The sequence below is a fragment of the Camarhynchus parvulus genome, chromosome 5 (assembly GCF_901933205.1).
Source record: "Camarhynchus parvulus chromosome 5, STF_HiC, whole genome shotgun sequence".
In the NCBI taxonomy this organism is placed as follows: domain Eukaryota; kingdom Metazoa; phylum Chordata; class Aves; order Passeriformes; family Thraupidae; genus Camarhynchus; species Camarhynchus parvulus.
This window is the reverse complement of record NC_044575.1, coordinates 1,036,038-1,054,671: the sequence shown is the minus strand read 5'-3', so window position 1 is coordinate 1,054,671 and position 18,634 is coordinate 1,036,038.

Genomic DNA, 18,634 nt, shown 5'->3' with positions numbered 1-18,634 from the left:
TAAACCCCATTTTTTAGATCCCTGAGGAACCCCTCTCTGAATTTCTTCTGCTGGGAGTTTTTTAGTCTTATATCTCGTATGTGTATATTCCTTGGGGAAGGGCCCAATTTTGTCTTGTTCAGTTTTGGTTTTTGTCATTGTTTTTACAATTAGAGCGTACCAAGCACACTGATTAACGCTTCTAATTGCTATGGACACACACAAAAGCAGCAATAACCCTATTTCATGACTTGTAAAGGGGATATGTTGTCAGAATATGAACTCTGACTTGAAATGGAAGGATATCCCATGCTTTATTTCCTTTTATTCCTGCCTACAAAGATGTCTTTTCCACACCTGAATTCCTGTTACAGGCCATAAACCACAAAGCATTCCTTACAAGGTTTCCCTGTTGCCAGTTAGACTCCACAGAGTTTGCCTGAGACATTTACAACGTCTTAAGAAAGAAATTTAAAATGTGCATGAGAGGTACTGATGTACTTTTTATTTTCTTTTTGTAATTTTTGTCTGGCACATAGTGAAGTGCTAGCTGAATTGATACATTTTTATGCAACAGAAAAGACATAAGGAGAAACATTTGAAGCAGAATGAGATATAAAATCTGATGAGCAACTTTATTGTCTGTGTTTGCTTATTTCATAACCATCCATTTTTGATTGGAAAAGGAAAACCATGGTGGCGGTTCCCATTTTTCATTTCAGGGAGAAATGATTCTCCTTGTTTTTCACACCAATATGGTTTAGGAGCTCTGAGAACTTTACTTTTGCAAATACAGATTTGGAGGTATTTCTCTACTCCACTTGATCAGAAACCATGAGTATTTTGCAGTCTGCACTTAAAATAAATGATAATTTTTAATAAGTGAAGTGTAATCTCCCAGGAGCTTTGGTGCTAGCAGTTAGCATGCATCTTTCTTGGGAGATTATTCCATGGAAAACTGCTCAATTTTCAGACAGAAGATACATAAGAATACACATAAATGTTATTCTTACAGTTCTGAATGCATTTGTAAGAACTGTGGCTGGTAAGGAAAGATCTTTTAGGTTTCCATGACCCACACCAATCTGATTAAATAATGTTCATATTTGCTTTCAGAGTCCTTAAAGTCTGTTAGGATGTCCACTTTGGTTTTGGATGATATAGCAATTGGAAAACTGACCTATGTGTATCCAAACTTAAGGACTTTTTAAAAATTATACATAATTTTCATCACACTTACCAAATTTAAATGAAAGAACTTGGTCTTGAGAGAAAAAAGCCTGCCTAACTTGTAATTCAAATCAAGACCAGCAGAAGGTCTAAAAATAGATATCTTGTCAGTTTAATTTCAGTCATAATTTTAGTTCACTTGAATCATGATTCATTAGGAAAAAAGCTGTTTACTTTGGAAAATAAAGACAGCAATTAACTAATGCAAAGGGGTTAGTAAATCATAAATGCACTTAGGGTGTTTACAAAGCCTATCTTTATCTGCTGTGTAACTGTAGAATGCACTCATTTGTATCAGCCTGCTTGGCTTACCTCTGACGTGTCTCCATGAATAGTTTTTATTTCTCGTGATTGTAACCCAAGACTGCCATCAGACAATGTCTAAGCTCTCATTTCCCCTCAGCTGTGCTGAGCTGGTTTTGTTGCTGGTGGGGCTGTGTTTCCCACAACAGCATCCCACAGGGGCTCAGGGCACCTGGTGAGTTTGCCAAAAAGGCAGCAAGGTGACAGGTGTAAAATGTCTGCATGGAAACTCTGAAACCAAGCACTTCCCTTTAGTCTGGCATTTTAGGTCTTACTGCATAAATATTTTTAACTGATGTCAGCACTATATATGCTGGGAACTTTTGTGCAGGTTTTTGTTGTTTGTGCTGTAGCATTGTGTTTAGTATTTTGGTATTCTCTCCACTAGGTCCTTTTGCGAGCCTTGCTGTGTTTCTATTAATTTATGTCTATACAAAGAAATAAATATTTTATAATGAGGATGATTTTCCAGAGTAAGGTATGCAGCTGGCAAGTAACTGTTATACTTTTCATACACATAGTGGGTACCTAATAGGTCTAGATGTTTAGTCCTCTTGTGGATACACTAAATAATTAATGGATAAAAAGTGGATCTGTGGTAGTACAGCTCATTATCATCTCTCTCAGGTATGCATTTCTCCTTAATAAACACCTATATTGTGAGAGAGTCCACAGTTGTAACCGACAGAGGTAAGAGACGCTGCCTTGAATGGGCCTCTTCAATTTTAATGACCTGCAGGTCACCAGCCTGTGAGCACACAGGTGGTTGTTGTGACAAGCCACACTGAATTCCATGTCCCAAAATACAAAGAGACCTTTTATAGGCTTTGTATTTCCTTTTAAAAATCCTTTTGATTTTTTTTCTCTGACTATATGAGAGGCAATAAGTGAAGTCTGTAAATACTTTGTTAAAGGAGGCGTTAATGGTCACTATTAACCAATGGAAGGTCAAAAGTATTGATGCCTTGTGCAGGCTGACCTAGAACAGAGATTAGAGAGAGCTAAAGAATAAAGCAGGGATTGATTCCAAGCATCTCCTCCATGGATCCACCTTGGGCAGCACCAGAGCCCAGCCAGGGCTGCACCCAAGAGGAACCAAAATGGCCCCAAAATGCACGAGCGCTCCCGGGGTCTCTCCCTGGGATCAGTTCTGCTCCATTTGCATCTTGCACTTCATTGTCCCATTCCAGCTTTAGCCCCTGCAGTCCCACCCTGCTTGTTTTTCTCTCTGCAGCCCACGGGGTTTGTGCTCTGGGGCTGAGATTTGGGTCATTTGTCCTTGGTGCCCAGCTGGAGCAGGAATTGTTTTGTCTCCCTGCTCTGTGCACAGAGCTCAACATCCCGTTAATATGAAGCCCAGAACTACTAAAGCAGCACAGAATGTGAAAAAAAGAAAAGCTGAACCTGAGGCATCAGTATGACCCAGAAGTTTGTAGGCCGCATAGCCTGGCCAGCGTTAGCATTAGAGAAGTTGCTATTATAAAACCATCTGTGTTCATTTTGGAAGGATCCACTTCTGCCATTGTTCAAGGTTGATGATGGCTGGTACATTACTGACAGACGCCCAGGGTGGATGATTGCCCTGAGACAGAGCCCATGGGTTGGGGCCACCCCAAGCAAGACTCAGGCTGGGCAGAGGAAGATGAAGAGTGTCCATGAGGAGAAAGACTTGGGGTTGTTGGTTGTCAGGAAGCTCAGCAGGACCTGGCAGTGAGCACTGACAGCCCAGAGAGCCAAATGTGCCCTGGGCTGCAAGAAAAGCAGTGTGGCCAGTAGGTTGAGGCAGGGCACTCTTCTCCCTGCTCTGCTCTGGGCATCCCAGCTGGAGCTCTGCATGCAGCCCTGGCTCCCCAGCAATAAAAGGGCACAGCCCTGCTGCACTGACTGCAGGGGAGGCCATGGGGTGCTCAGAGGGCTGCAGCACCTCTCCTGTGAAGACAGGCTGAGAATTGGGGTTGTGCAGCCTGGAGAGGAGAAGGCTCTGGGGAACCTCCCAGCAGCATTCCAGCTAGGAGAGGGACTTCTTGCAACAGCGTGGAGAAATAAAACAATGGAGAGTGGCTTCAAACTGACAAGAGAACAGCATTGGATTGGATATTAGGGAGGAATTCTTGACTGTGAGGGTGCTGAGGCCCTGGCACAGGCTGCCCAGAGCAGAACCTTGTGGCTGCTCCATCCCTGGAAATGTTCCAGCCAGGTTGGATGGGACCCTGCTCTGGTGGAAGGTGTCCCTGCCCATGATCTTTAAGGTCCCTTCTGACCCAAACCCCTCTATGATTCTGTGGCCCAATTGAAATTGAAGGAAAAAAGGTTATCCTGTTATATGACTACTGTTGGGAGGGATGGGAGTATCTCCTGTTTATTCTCTTTTTCTTTTATTTTTTGGAGCTTACTCCCCACAGGTGTGATAATTGTTCTGCTCATCAGAATTTGTTTGGCTAAACAAAAATGCCTTAGAGTAAGGTGCCAACAATACATTAAGTCAATATGTCATTAATCCCTATGTGTTGTTGTCTGCATCTGTTCTAAAATTAGAAATTACTTGTACTTTAACCTTTGATTAGAGTATTTATGAAACAGACTTTCTCAGTTTTTAGTAGCCCGAGGCTGTTTAAAAGCAAGGTAATTTCAAGTGCATTTTACCTTGTTTGCTGGTAAAAATTAGTCTTGACATTTTTGCTTGTCCTAAACTAGATTAAAAAAAATAGAATAAGAATGCTTTGGGAATATGTAAAATACAGTATTTTCTATTTAAAACAACAATAAAAATAGCATATTAATAGTAACAGCAATAATGGAAATCAAAGTTCAGTTTTTAACACATGTAATTTTATATTCTGGCCTCCAAATGCTGAACTAATTTTCTTCCCAAACTCTCTGCATACTTCAGCTGGAATAAATTGTATCTAGCTCATCATTCAGCTGAGTCACTTTAAGGTTCATTTTTTTAGTTACTTTGCTTCTTTTTCGTAGCATTTATTTACTGAAATGTCAACACCTTACTTGACACATAAATGTAAAACCCACACATTTTGATATTCAGCTGAAGATAACAAGGATAGAAATGTTTTATATCAAAAGAATTGGGATTATACTTCTTTCTTATCAATAAATCTAATCTCGTTTATTTCTATGACTAATTGGAGCATGCACTCAGAGGAAAGTCAGAAAACTATTTGTGGAAGAAGAAATATTTGAGGAAGAAAAATCTTTCAGAGTAAGGGATGTTCAGCAACGAAGAGTTTCTGTGAGTTTTCCCATCTATTTCTCCACTTTAAGCTTTTTCACCACGGCTGTAGACATTACAATGAGGGCCATAAGAATCTCTACTCCCCCTGGTTCTGTGGGTCCACGTTTATTTCTTTATGGCAAGAGAAACATTTTGGCTAGGGACATGTTGATGGAAGAAATAAGTGGTTAAAGGGGTTAAAGAAAAAAGGTGTTTTACCCCTGAGAGATTTTAGTGGTCTAATAAAAAGTTGTCAAGGATAAACCTTTTTCCAGATTGCAACAGATGTTGGACAGAAAGGTGTCACATCTGAACATTTGATCTTCAGCAGAGAAAAAGCACAAGAACAAACTAAAGAACAGGAACATTTAATACCAGTACTATTTATGTGTTGTTTTTAAAAATTAGTCTTATTTTGGTTTGGTTTTTTTTTTTTTTTTTTTCTATTTTCTTTTTGCCCCAAGCTCTGAGACTGGGCTTTTTAACCTGGTGCCACCAGCAGTTAGTAAAAATTCCTGAGGGAGATTTTCCCTAGAACATAATGCAAGCAGAAACAACTGCAGAGCTGCAGGCAGCTCCTTCAAAAACAAGACAGCATTTGTTAGTCAACTGGAATTCAGCATGAGCAGCCTCTAGGGCAGTGTCGCTTAGGCAGAGAGAGGAAATGTGGATTTCAGTGGTGCTGGCACACCTGCTAAGTGCAGAACAGGGCATCTCTGGTGGAAAGAGCCAGGAATAGACACAAACTGGCCATTTCTTCCCCTTGGTTTTTGCCCTGAAGACATAGTCCACGTTCAGGTGACAAAATGCTGTCAGATTTCTGAAGGAAGAATTTTGAATCTGATGTTGTGTGATCTGGGTGTAGTGCCTATAAAAACATCTGTGAAATACACTTTTGAGTCAGACAGCTACTGTGTGCTGTCTGTGAGACCAGAACACCCTACGTGCACAGAGGAAAGATGCATCAGGAAAAATCCTTTCTTCAAATGTCATTATTGTGCCCTGGGTTGTGGGAAATGGATTTGTAAAGAATTCTCAAAGTTTGACAGAAAGCTCACACAGCCTTGTACATCTGTATGCAAACTCTGAGGTAAGGTGTGCTGCCTTAGGAAAGTCTTAAAGATGATATGGTTGGGAGAGAGATTGAACTAGAAATGAGTTTCCACAAGTTTCAAAATATAGCCTTGCAAAAAGACCAGATATTTTAGAGAATTAGAATTGTGAAAGATGCATTGTTAACAGGACTACACGGAGAAAAATATAGGTGATTGGTGTTAAAAATAATAGTAGCATTATAATAGTGTGACAATATAATAGTAATAGTGTGGTAAAAGTTAATAGACTAAAAAACATTTGTAAGGTATTGTAACTAAGAAATAGGTTGGTTTCTGAAGGAATGGCATTGACTTTTACATCACTTCTGTTTTACTATTCATTGGGACTAATAATAGAAGAAAATCTTTTAAAATGCCTCCCAGTTGGCCCATCTCTGTAAAAGCTGGGAAAGCCAGCAATGGGTAAATGACACCTAGGAGGCAGCAGGCAGTTGAGATTGAAGTATCCTGCAAGTTTCTGAGCAGGGGTCCCACACCTCTCTGTGTCACCCACTCATGCTGTTCCTTGTTTACAAAAGCTTTGAAAACACAGTATGATGTACCATGGACTTGCTGCTCAAACTGAGATACTGCCTTTGAATGAAGAGCAAATACAGAAATTTAATTATAATTGTAATTTAATGATAATAAATAATAATAATAAATAATAAGCAGAGAATAAACACATACATTTCATGTATTTACATGAATCAGAATATGAGGGTGATCCTGTATCAATATTTTGCTCAACCAGTTTAGTGTATCTACATGCAAAACACCAATGGATTTAGTGCCTAGCAGTGTTTGGTTTAAGTATTATCAGACTTTACTATTTCTGCAAATAGTGGTTGCTTTGATGTACAATTGTGTAGTGCAAACATCTTTTAATCTGAAATTTACATACAATCAGTGATATTCCATTTTGAAAAGTGTTTTCTACAGAGCTGTTCACAGAGAAGATTTGCATCTTTTCGATTGACAAAACATTATACAGAAGTGCAGTGAGAAAAGAGCAGTAATAATTGCAAGTACTGCCTCCCATTTCCCAAGAGCAGATGTAGAGGGGGAAAAGGCTGACAAGAAAGCATGCACTTCTGATGGGCCACATCACTTTTCTTAGCTGCATGATTCAGGATCAGTACCAGCAGTGCCATTCTTCTACAACATTCCAGTTATTGATGACATCCAGCAGAGCTGAGCAGGAACTCTGTTTAACACGACAGAACCCCTCCTTGCAAACTGATTTACCCAAATCCTTGTCTCCTTTCTGTGTCCCTTCTTCTAACATTGCTGTTTCCCAGACACTGCTGCCAAATCCTGGCTGCATCTAAGTTGCTGCTCCATGCAAATTGATAATATTTTGGGGTTTGTATCTGAATTCCTTCCAGAGGTGTAGCTGAAACCAGGAAAGCTCTCTTTCTCAGCAGCACGAAGCTGAACCACATGGCCAGCTCTAGTACATTGTTACCGTGCCAAGTGATGTGGACAAGAGCAAATTCCTGCTTCCATAGGCACATTGTCTGCAATGTGATTTCCTCAAGTTGCTTACCAACAGTATAAAAAGGAGTACAGCTTGGGAGTGTGCTATTAAAACTGCCAAGAGGAAGCATTCTCCTGGCTTTCAAGCATTACACACATTCTGCCCTGAAGGCATGCTTCTCTTAATTCAAGGGACCAGCATTAAATGCTGCCAACAAGACCTCTTGCAACCAGTAATTATTACTGACTTGACTTTAGGCAGCTTTGTTGTGGCCTTGTTAACTGCTAGTTCCATCATTATGCATTTCAGGACATTTTAGCTTTTGTGTATTTGCTTTTCAATAAATGTTCTGGATGCACAGCTCTCACTCTATTATGCCTATGAAATACAAAGTACTGAGCATGAAGCTGAGCTGGTGGGGGGTTTTTTTTGTCTTAGTGTTTCTTGGGATATTTTTTCCCCCTCCTGATTTTATCTCTTTTGGTTTCTAATACAAGAAATTCCAGTACAGTTCTGGTCAGCCAATTTTGATTCAGAACCACTTTTCTTAACTATGTTTGGAAATATAGAAAACATCACCAGCAAAGACTGAACAAAGGGATTACTTTGAAAAAGAGCAAAAATTATTTGGCATTCTAAACTGCATTTTTTGTGAAGCTGTGGAAATAAATTTCTTCCTCTCCCCAGCTGCATCTGAAGCATTAGTAATAGCTGTTACTGGATCTATCAAGGCCTTTGGGAAAAGGCTAAACATGTCTAATTTCAGAAATTTAGCATGTGATCTAGTTAGAATTTCCCTTGCTTCTTAAATATCCTCCCAGGAATATCCCTCAAATGTAAAAATGGCTGTGAAAGCCATTCTGGACAGCGCAGTACCCTAGGCTTGCCTCTGAATGGTTGGAAGGGTGATTTCTCAAACTGCGATTAAATAAATGATCTGAAATAAATGATCCTAAATACATGATCACTGGTGTGGGTTGTGGGAGCTCTGCATCAAGATGCTCACGAAGGGACATTCCGCTTGCTCATGCCCTCAGCACCCAGCACAGCTGTTCTGGGAGAGCAGAGTGGTTTTTTTCTGGAAGGACAGAGTAGTTTTGCAGCACGTGGAGGAAAGACTGATGGGATAAATGCTGTGTTGTGGACATGGAACCGTGTTGTATAACCCCATAACCATGTTATGGTTATCAACTGCAGTACAAGGACATTAGAGACCACTGGAATTTCTTTGCCACATGAAAGGAAGTAGGCAATGGAGCAATTTTATTAACAATTGGCCCAAGAAACACCTCCTGAAAACCATAGCACAAAACACAGTGTGCAGGGGTGTATTTTAGATAGATAATAAAACTTTTCCTTTCCTGCCAACAGTGCATTTTCTTCAGGATCATGATTCTGTTAAATTCAGCTGTATCAGCCTTTGTCCTTTTGATTTAAGTTGCATCCATTTTCAGAACTGTAGAACCATGACCAGAAAGGCTGTCAAAACTATAAAAATTCCTTTTAACCACTTTTAACCAGATGTGCCTTGGGTATGGTGGCTGAGTTGATTACTTATAGAAGTACAATACATTCTAATTTTAGCAAAAGATTTTCTCATGCTAGGTATTGCAATAGAGTGATGAATAGTAAATGGATAATTTGTATGCTTGGCCCTTAATCTAGTGGTTATAAATGAGGAACTATTGCTAAAACATATCTGCTCTGACCTGTTTGCCTAGCACAAGCAGTGATTGCATTTTTGTTTTATACTGTGATTTTTGTCTCCTTCAGAGGATGTCCCACCAACTTACTTGGACTGCTATAAATTATTCTCACTGAAAATGTATTGTCAGGATATTTAAGTTAGATACACTTACTAATGCTATTAAAAAATTATTTTTGCATCATATGGAGCTTCCTGAACTGGTAATTTAAACTTTTTTTCTGTACTGCATTTTCTACACCTTATATTATAACCACATAGGGTTGAAAGGTATGGAAGTAATAGCTGTTATGGTCAAGAGGTATAAAAATTCCTTTTATTTATCCCTGGGGTTTGAGATATCTGTTTGGATCAGGTTCTAAGAAAATATAATATGCATACACAGCCAAAGATCCCCGAGAGAAACATATTTTAAATTCTGAAAACACAAAAGAAGAATCATCCTTTTTTGTTAAATGCCTATTAAAATCCATCTTCTGTCTTTCTGAAAAGCCCACTTTTCCCCTGATAGCTCCAATCCTGGAGGGACTTGGTTTGGTTTCTGTCTCACAGCAGTGCCTTCATCATTTGATGAAGACAGAGCATGGTCACCTGAGGTTGTACTGCAGTGCCAGAGCCATTTTAGACATTTAAAATGTATAAAATACATTTCAAACTCAAATACAATTAAAACTCAAATACATTTAGTGCTCAGACAGCTTCTACATTTATTGCCTCATTTTCTGCATTTAAAATGTAGAAAATGGGGCAATAAGTTTCTGCATTTAAAATGTAGAAAATGGGGCAGTAAATGTAGAAGCTGCTGGAGTAAGCAAATCTGTGTGTTTAGACACAGTTAAAAGGGGAAATATTGGATTAGTCCCTAAGGGCTCTCAAGAGAACACAGGGAGAATTAATAAACACAACTATTATGAACTCTAATTCAAGCAAAATACCGTGTGTTTAGGGTGAAAATAGATCTTACGGTTCCTACTAGGCTTCAGGGTACTCTGAGGAAATTGCTTTTACTGTTTTCAAGTGTTGCTTTCTCTGAATGTGAGGAATTTGCATGTTGTAGGAAAGGGACAAACTATTCCAATCTCTGCATAACATTCAGGTGGCTGCCCAAGCCTTTGAGACAAGGGAATGAAGTGCTAGAAAATGAAGGAGAAAAGAGATTTAAAGAGTAACAGTGCAATAGGTAAAGTGGTGGGTGCTAAGGTCAGATAAATACAAGAACAGACAGGATTGATCTTTATTTCTGAATGCTTCTTTCAGAGAAGTGGATGCATTGCTGCACATGGTTTGATTTAAGCAAAGAGTGTAGAGATTGCTGAAGTTGATTCAGTCTCCAGCTCAGTGACATGACTGTTTGCCATCTTCCTAAAGTGCTGAAAGATATGTGAAAAAAAGCAGTGCCAAGAAAGAGAGGAGAGGAAAAAAATCCAAAATCTTCTGAAATCAGAGAGGAAAGGTCTGTTAACTTGGGGTTGAAAGAAAGGAGGAGAACTCAAAATGCATCAGAACGGAGAAAAAAGGAGGAAAAAGATGCAGCGTTAAAGAAAAAGGAATAGAAAAATATAAAGGAAAGTAATGAGGAGAAAGTAACTCAGCAAAACCAACAGGGCTCAGAAAAATTAACACTATACATACAGAGAGGTGAATATGCTCACAGCCAAGAGGGCACAAAGAGATAAAGGACGGTGCTAATATTCATCAGGAAAACCTAGGAATTTTTCTAATTTGAGGTTAAAGAGGAAGTACATATAATGCTTTTCTTTAAAAGCTAGGGATTCCAAACATTTAACCTGTTGAGACTAGTGCACCCAGAAGAAACATTCATTCTGCACAATGCTGTGACAGAATGTAGGATTGTGGAAAATAAATACGCTGTTGCACTGTAAAGAGTGGGAAGATGATAAATTGGTGGCACTGGAAATGGAACCAAGAGCTTTTTGTTGGACAGCACAGGTGGCTAATGGCCACCTGTGAATTTGGCTGCTGGATTTGGACTCGTTTCTAGTAGGACTCTGTTTATACCCCAGGAACCACTGCCACAGGCTGCACTAGAGAATAATAGCAGTGAGCAGGAGAAATGCCAGTATTGGGGCAATACTGACACTGGAAAGGGGCTGGTAAATGGAGCTATTCTACATCAGATGAAGAATAAATGGCATTAAGAACTTTTTTTTTCAGATAACCTAAGGGAATGTAGTCAGTTTGTTTATTCACTTGCAGCTACATGTGTGCATTTGTGCAGGAGGTCGCACATACAAAAACTCTAAGCAAAACTTTTTCTGTCATTAATAAGAAAGAAATTCAAAAGCGCTATGCATGATAGAAAATATCTTACAAATTAATTGTGAAACATAAGTGTTATTTTCAAGGATTTAACCATTATATTAATTTTTAATAATGATTTGCAGCATTTTGAAAAGCTTCATACATTTCACATTTGATAGCACTGACATGAGGGATTGCAGTAAGAATAATGTTATTACTACAAGAAGTGAGAGCTGTTTCACAGGAATCAAGGAATATCCCTAAATGGAAAGGAAGGAGCTAAAAAAAGAAGTGTTAAGATTTTGACCGTTCTGCAGGAAATCAGATGTGGGGCTCATGAAGATGAAAAAGAGTCTTGAATGGTGAAAGAAATTTCTGCAGAGTCTCAGCTTCTTCTGAGGTATCTGCTGCAAATATTGACTTAAACTGTCTATTTAGGTTTGTGGGACATGATTACAGGATAAAACTAACAGTGGTACTTTTGTTAAACAAAATGAAAACCAGAGCTGCCTTCTTGCGATCACATACTTGCTACATTTAGACTTTATGGTCAGGCTAAAATTCACTGCTCAGACTTGCACAGGGCTGTTCAGTTTATGGGGAGCCCAAGCTACCCTCAAAAGCTGCAATGAGCCTTTTTTGGAATGGCACTCTGGGTGTATTAGGTTCTTGTTCTGATATGGCAGTTCTGGTTTTGCATTCAACAGGACTTCATTTGCTCCAACGTCATCCTTGCCTAGAGTTTGCTTTTTCCACTAAAGCTTGTGTGTAAATCTTTTGTGGTTGGAAAATGGTGAGTAACTTAGGAAGAGTTTTCCATGAGAAAAGACACATGCTATGTTTATCCTGTCTTTGCCAGAGCATTTGTGAGCAGCTCTTGTCCTTTCCAGAGAGCTTTCAGTGAGTGGAGTGTCAATGATTTGAGTGCTGGCAGTGTCTCATTAATGTCACACAGCCTCTCTCAGGCCAGCACAGAGCAGTTGTCACTTGCACGGGGCGAGCTTCAGCAACATCATAATTTGTGAGGACAAGCTGAAAAATGATCAGAGAATGTCTCCAAGGCTGTGATCTCACTGCTCCTCTCTAACCTTGCTCTCTGAAAGAGCTCCCTGCCAAAAGCTCGCCCCTTGACATCACCTATGCAGCCTTCAAGTGAGTTTATTTCCATTTATGTACAATTCCTGACAACTCTTAAAATGGATATTCCTCTGTGAAGTTCTTTCTATTTGGATTTCAGTTTGGATCAAAAGCATGCTTTCGAATGAAATCCCATATTTTTTCCTAATTCCAATGCTTTGGTTCGTGTTGTGGAGTGATTTCAGTGTGCATGAACTAGATTATTAACATCCTGATTCAAATTTTACGGAGTTGGATATAAATATCCAGTATCATATTATCACATTTAAAGAATTATCATCATTTGAAACCTTTAAACTGTTGTTTAAACCATAACCTAACATTAAAAATATTGAGTTAAAAATATATAAAAATATACCACTGAAATGAAGTGAAACTGGAGTAAACACACAGGAATATATTAAAAGCAGTCCAGCTGCAGGTAATAATGCATCCAGGGTACCAGACGAAAACTTACTGAAGTAAAACCCTTTTAAATGTGTATAGTGTGGAAACTGGCCCTGCAACATCAACTGCTTCTCTGTGGAGTTATGTTTTTATTAGTTCACATCACTTGCTAATTTAGATGTAAGCAGTTCAAAAGGAACAATTTTAAACATGGAAAAAAGACTAAAAGTGATTCATGTGAAGCTGGGGATCTGATCCTCAACTGAATGAGAAACAGAGAGGACAATGTTTGGAAAATATATCTATACTTATATATATATATATATATACTTATATATGTATAATAACATATAATTTATATATAAAATAAAACTAGATTTATTTTTATTTTTATAAATATATAAAATATATCTATATTTCTGAGATAGATGGCTGCTGTGCAGGTTGAGTCCTTGTGGAGGCTTGATCTCCTTTTACATCTGCTGACGCGTGTGTTGAGTTTGGAGCTCTCCATTGAAAAAGCATTTCCTACAGGGGGAGGAAATGCTCAAGGCAGGATCAAATTCTAAACCTGAAGGATCCATGAAAACATAAATATAATTTTTTTTTCATTATCATCTAGACAGTTTTATTCTAAGATACTACATTGTCCATAATCATCTGAAATTAATAGAGTTGCTGCTTACTTGGTCCCAGTATAATACTCAAGAGTATTAAAAAATTAACAAACCAGAAAGAAGAGAAAATCATGCTAGCCCTGGGTGGTTCTGTGCTCAGTGGGGATCTCTGCTGTGAGTTACTGAAATTCTCTTTGGATGGACTTGTCAGCAGCCACTAGCCACTCCAGCACTACATTGGCTTCAGTTTAATTGCTGTTCACCATTGCTGGTTTTCAATTTCTTTGCCATTTTCTCCTTTAGGAGAGGCAGGTTGCACAATGCCATCTGCGCTGTACATCCTGGCTGTCATAGTGTTTGTTTCTACCCCAAGAGGGCATTTTTCTCCTTGGGCAGTTCTGCATGCCTAATATTTAAATGCAAAACCTCTATTGTGTGCATTTTTCTCCTTGTTCAGTTCTGCATATCTAACATTTAAACACAAAACCTATATTTATTTTATAGAGAATGTCTTAGATTTCAGATGCAAGGAATTCCAATTTTTCAGAAGGAGGTTCATGACTAGTGGTAAGAACTAAGATTCAGAATTACTTTGCCTTTTGAAAATTCCCTTTCAATAAAACCCTGTTGGATTAAGGGATTAAGTGCCTCCCATAATGGTTGGCGTTTGAGTTTATAACTGCTGGACATCACCAGATGGATTTTTATAAAATCAATTGCAAGTTCTCAGCATATTTTAAATGAAATAATTATATTCTTACTGCATTATTATGTATAAGCTGTACAATACTCCTGAAAAATCACTATAAGCAATGAAAAACATGAGAAGATATGAGAGTTTTTGCTCTGAGACAGGTTTTTATTGGGTTGTCCAATATGCATCCAAGTAGACAATATTAAAATAATAAAGAGCTGGAATCAACTATCAGGTACTTAACATGCATTAAGATGAATCAAAAAGCCCAGAATTCAACTTTCAACACCCAAATCTTTATGGAAAGTCTAAGATGATGCATTTACCCATTCTAGAAAAGATTCTCTGTGAATTCCTAGAAAAATCTTGATTGCATTGTGCAAAAAATAATGGTTATGTGTACTATGCAATGCTCTCCAGTCTAATTTAGTCATGTCTATTCCTTATTTTTTAAATTTAAATCTGTCAGCCACCTAAATCAAAAAATGAGCATGTTCAAGACAAAGGAAAATCTGTTGTAAAGGTGCAGCATCACTTTGCATCTGTTCAGAGCAGTTTAGAACTTGAGGAGCAGAGATCTAATCTTGACCTTACTCTTTTCTACAGTGAGATAAAAATGTCCTCATCTCCAGTGGAAGATAACCTTCAAAATATTCCTTGCACAAAATAATTACAACCAACAGATTTTGAGCACTTCCTGTCCTCTGATAAATCCATGCCATGGCTGTGTAGTGTCTTGCCTTGGCTCTGTGCAAGTCCTGCTCAGCAGTAACAGACATATCTCCATTTTATCAACCATAATTATACTGTATAAACACTATATATATATATACACATATATATATGTAGTATATGTAGATAGATAAAAAAGAAAAAAAAATATAAAAAAGGCATATATATGTATATATATATATATATATATATATATATACATGTATTATATTATAATCAATTAGGTTATTGTGTTCAGCACAAACACAAAACACAGCCCCACACCAGCCACTGCAAAAAACATCAAAATCAAGTTCCAGACTGGGGTTACATCAAAGAATGTTTCCTGAAAACTGTTTGTGTGCTTGGGGTATTTTGAGGGATGTAAATTTTACAGAAGTTCTACAGAAAAAAAAGTGTAAAGAATTATTAGAGTGCAATTGCCATTAAACTAAATGATTAATAATAGTAAGCAATATTATAGAAATAATATTATTAGAAATATCAAATTATGATATTATATTAATAGCATGATTACTATTATTAGTAATAACTATTATTAGTAATAGCAATATTATAATACAATAATGTTATTAATCTTATTAGCAATATTAAGCAATTTTATATAAACAGCAATTAATAATATAATTAAATAATATAATTTTGCAAATAGATAATAAAATTAATATTATCAATTTTATTCGTAATATTAAGCAATATATAAATGCAAATTAATAATACAATTTCATAATATAATTTAACAATTCTATAATAAAATTTAAATTACATACTTTAATAATATAATAAAACTTAAATTATATAATTTAATACAACTAAATTATATTAACCAATATTGCATCAATAGTATAATATCAAGAAATAACTCACTATTCCTCTACTGCCGATTGTACCAATATTAAAAAATCCAGGTTTTCAAATCAGTATTTGCAATTAAGATTTCAAGAAATGGTTTCACTGTTCTTTTGCATCTGTGAAGAAATATTAGGGTACGACCTAATAAGAATAATAAGAGCTAATAAGAATAGCTCTTATTATTCTTATTAGAGCTAGTAAGAATAGCTCAGTAGCAGAGTTCTGTAGGGACAGTTTGTGGTAATGGCTGCAGCTGTGCAGGACAGGTGAATGCTGTTGAAGGCGAGGAGCCATGGAGTGCCCAGGGGTGCTGGGCAATCCCACAGAGGGCACACAGGTGCAGGGCATCAATAGGAGGGCATAAAAGGCTGGGCTGAGGGACAAAAAAAGCAGCCACTTGCAGCCTCCTGAACTGCCATGGTGTTATTCTGCATGGGCTGGAGTTTTCTGGAATTGTGTGCTGACACTCTGGGTCTCATGGCCATCTCAGCTGCAATCTATGCTGTCACAGGTTAGTTGTTCCTTTCCTTTTGGTTTTTTTGTTTGCGTTTTTTTTTTTTGTTTTTTTTTGGGCTTTCAAACATTGTGATGGAAAAACTTTTCCAAGTTCTTTCAAAACTCTGTGTGGTTATTTGTGGTCTCGTAGCGTTGCAGAGCTGGGTTTGGGGAATTTGTTGTGTGTTTGGCCCTATTTCTGAAGAGTCTGTCCTGAAGGAAGGCAAAGAGTTTTGTAGGAAGCTTTCCCCTTGTGGACTTTGCAGTATGTGAGCAACTGCTAGAGCACAGATTTCAGGCTCTCCCCATCTCAAGGACTAAAGAATAAATTCATTTAGCACGGTCATTTTTACCTGAGGAAAGTAATAATAGTCCACATGCAGGTGGATTGATCACTGACCACTGTGTGGAGTCTTCTAAAGTACTCTGGAACAGTTTTCAAAATTTTGCTGCTGTGAGAAAAAGTAAAAATAATATATTGCTGTGTTGTTTTGGGTTTCAGCTGCGGCTAGAACTTATGATCTGTCCTGGAATTTTTAGGGAATAACAAACAAGATTTTATAGCAATGCCTGCTGATAAAATCTGAGTTTGTCTTTATTCTTCAATAAAAAAACCAAGTAAATTTATAATTGCTCTTTTATCCAAGGAAGAAACACATGACTGGTAATTAAAATTAATTCAGTGATTATTTTTCCAATATGGCCATGCTATTCTGAAATCTGTGTGACAGAAAATCTGATCCTATTTGATAAAAAAAAAAGAAATAATATTGGTCTATTTGAACATATTTTTTTTCTTCTTCTAGAGGAAAAAGGATTACTTAATGTATTGACAATTTTATTTGAGTATAATGTAGCTAGACAATTTGGTTGTTGCGTGGTTTGGTTTTTTTTAAAATTTTAATGAGGTTTCTGATATTACACATTTGTTATGATAGAGATTTGGTTTAGTCAAAGACATAACTCACAGAAACAGGCGCATTGTTGATTGCACTGTTTCAACTCTACACATACAATTTATTGAAAAATAATTTTTAAAAATTCTATTTTATTTGACTTTTTTGTTTTAAAGGCTGATATGCAAAAATACTGAACAACCAATTCTGCTTCTGAGGCACTGCAAACATCTTTAGAGGGGCAAAGAACTGTGTTTAGAAGGGGCATGTCTGTCACAGTTACTCATTTGTAAAATGAGTAAAGTAGGACTGGTCAGACCTTGTCTTCCTTGCGCATTCAGGCTTCAGACTCCAAGTCAATCCCACCTATACTTGAGGTCTATATTGGAATCTTAGTCTAAACTAAGAGTTTAACCTCTTCCAGGTGGTGATTCTTTCCATCTGACATCCTCTGAGCTTTTGAGGGAATGTCAGCAGCTGATACATGAATGCTAATTATATAAAATTTAAGTCCAAGAGGGTGAGCAAGGTATCCAGGCCCTCAGTTTTAAGGGTATGGATAAAAGAACCACAAAAAAATAGTTTAGGGTTCTACAGGCTTCAATGTCAACAAACAAGGCTGGCATGAAGGAAGGAAGAATGTGAAGGATGAGTTGGAAATGCTTTGAAAAATAGAACACTAGAACAAGAAAGTCATATGTTGTTTTAGACCTAGCCACTAATGACTGAGGCCAAAAGCTGGGTAGCCCAGAAAGACAAGACCCAAACCATATAAAATGCTTAGAAAAACGCATTTCTGCTGTGCCATTCCCATTCTCTGAAAAATCCCTCTCCCAGGATTTTTCTCCTGGGAAGCTGAGAAGCCTCAGAGAAAAAGGAAAACAAATTATTTTCTCATTTGCTTCTCCTGTGTTTTGCTCCCTTGGAATGTGTTTGGTGATTGTTTATCCAACAGGTGATTGTTTCATTGGTTTCATGTGAATTGTTTTGACTTTTTGGCCAATCAGTGCCAAGCCGTGTCGGGGCGCTGGAAAGAGTCACGAGTTTTCATTATTATCTTTTTAGCCTTCTGTAAGTATCCTTTCTGTATTCTTTAGCATAGTTTAGTTTAGTATTCTTTAACGTAATATAGTATCATAAATTAATAAATTAGCCTTCTGAGGACGTGGAGTCACATTCATCATTCCTTCCTTCATTGGGGCATCCCAAAAATACAATATTCTGCTAAAGCAGTGCCAGTGTGGCTCATTCAGACAATGTGACATTGTACCACAGGCTCCACAGCCTGGTTCTGGTGTTCCATTTTTATGTCATGATGATAAGACAATGTGCTTTCTGAGGAGTTGTGTTCACACAGATTTACTGTGGCTTTGGAAGATTGATGATGTTGCAAAAGTCTTCTCACATGGTGCTTCCTTTCCCCCAAATAATCGGGCATTCTGCAGAAGTTTATTTTATGAGATTGAAAATGCCAAAGGTTGACTCCTGTGTATTTTCCAATTCTATAGCAGCTGTCAGCCAGTCAGCTTCCATTGGCGCCAT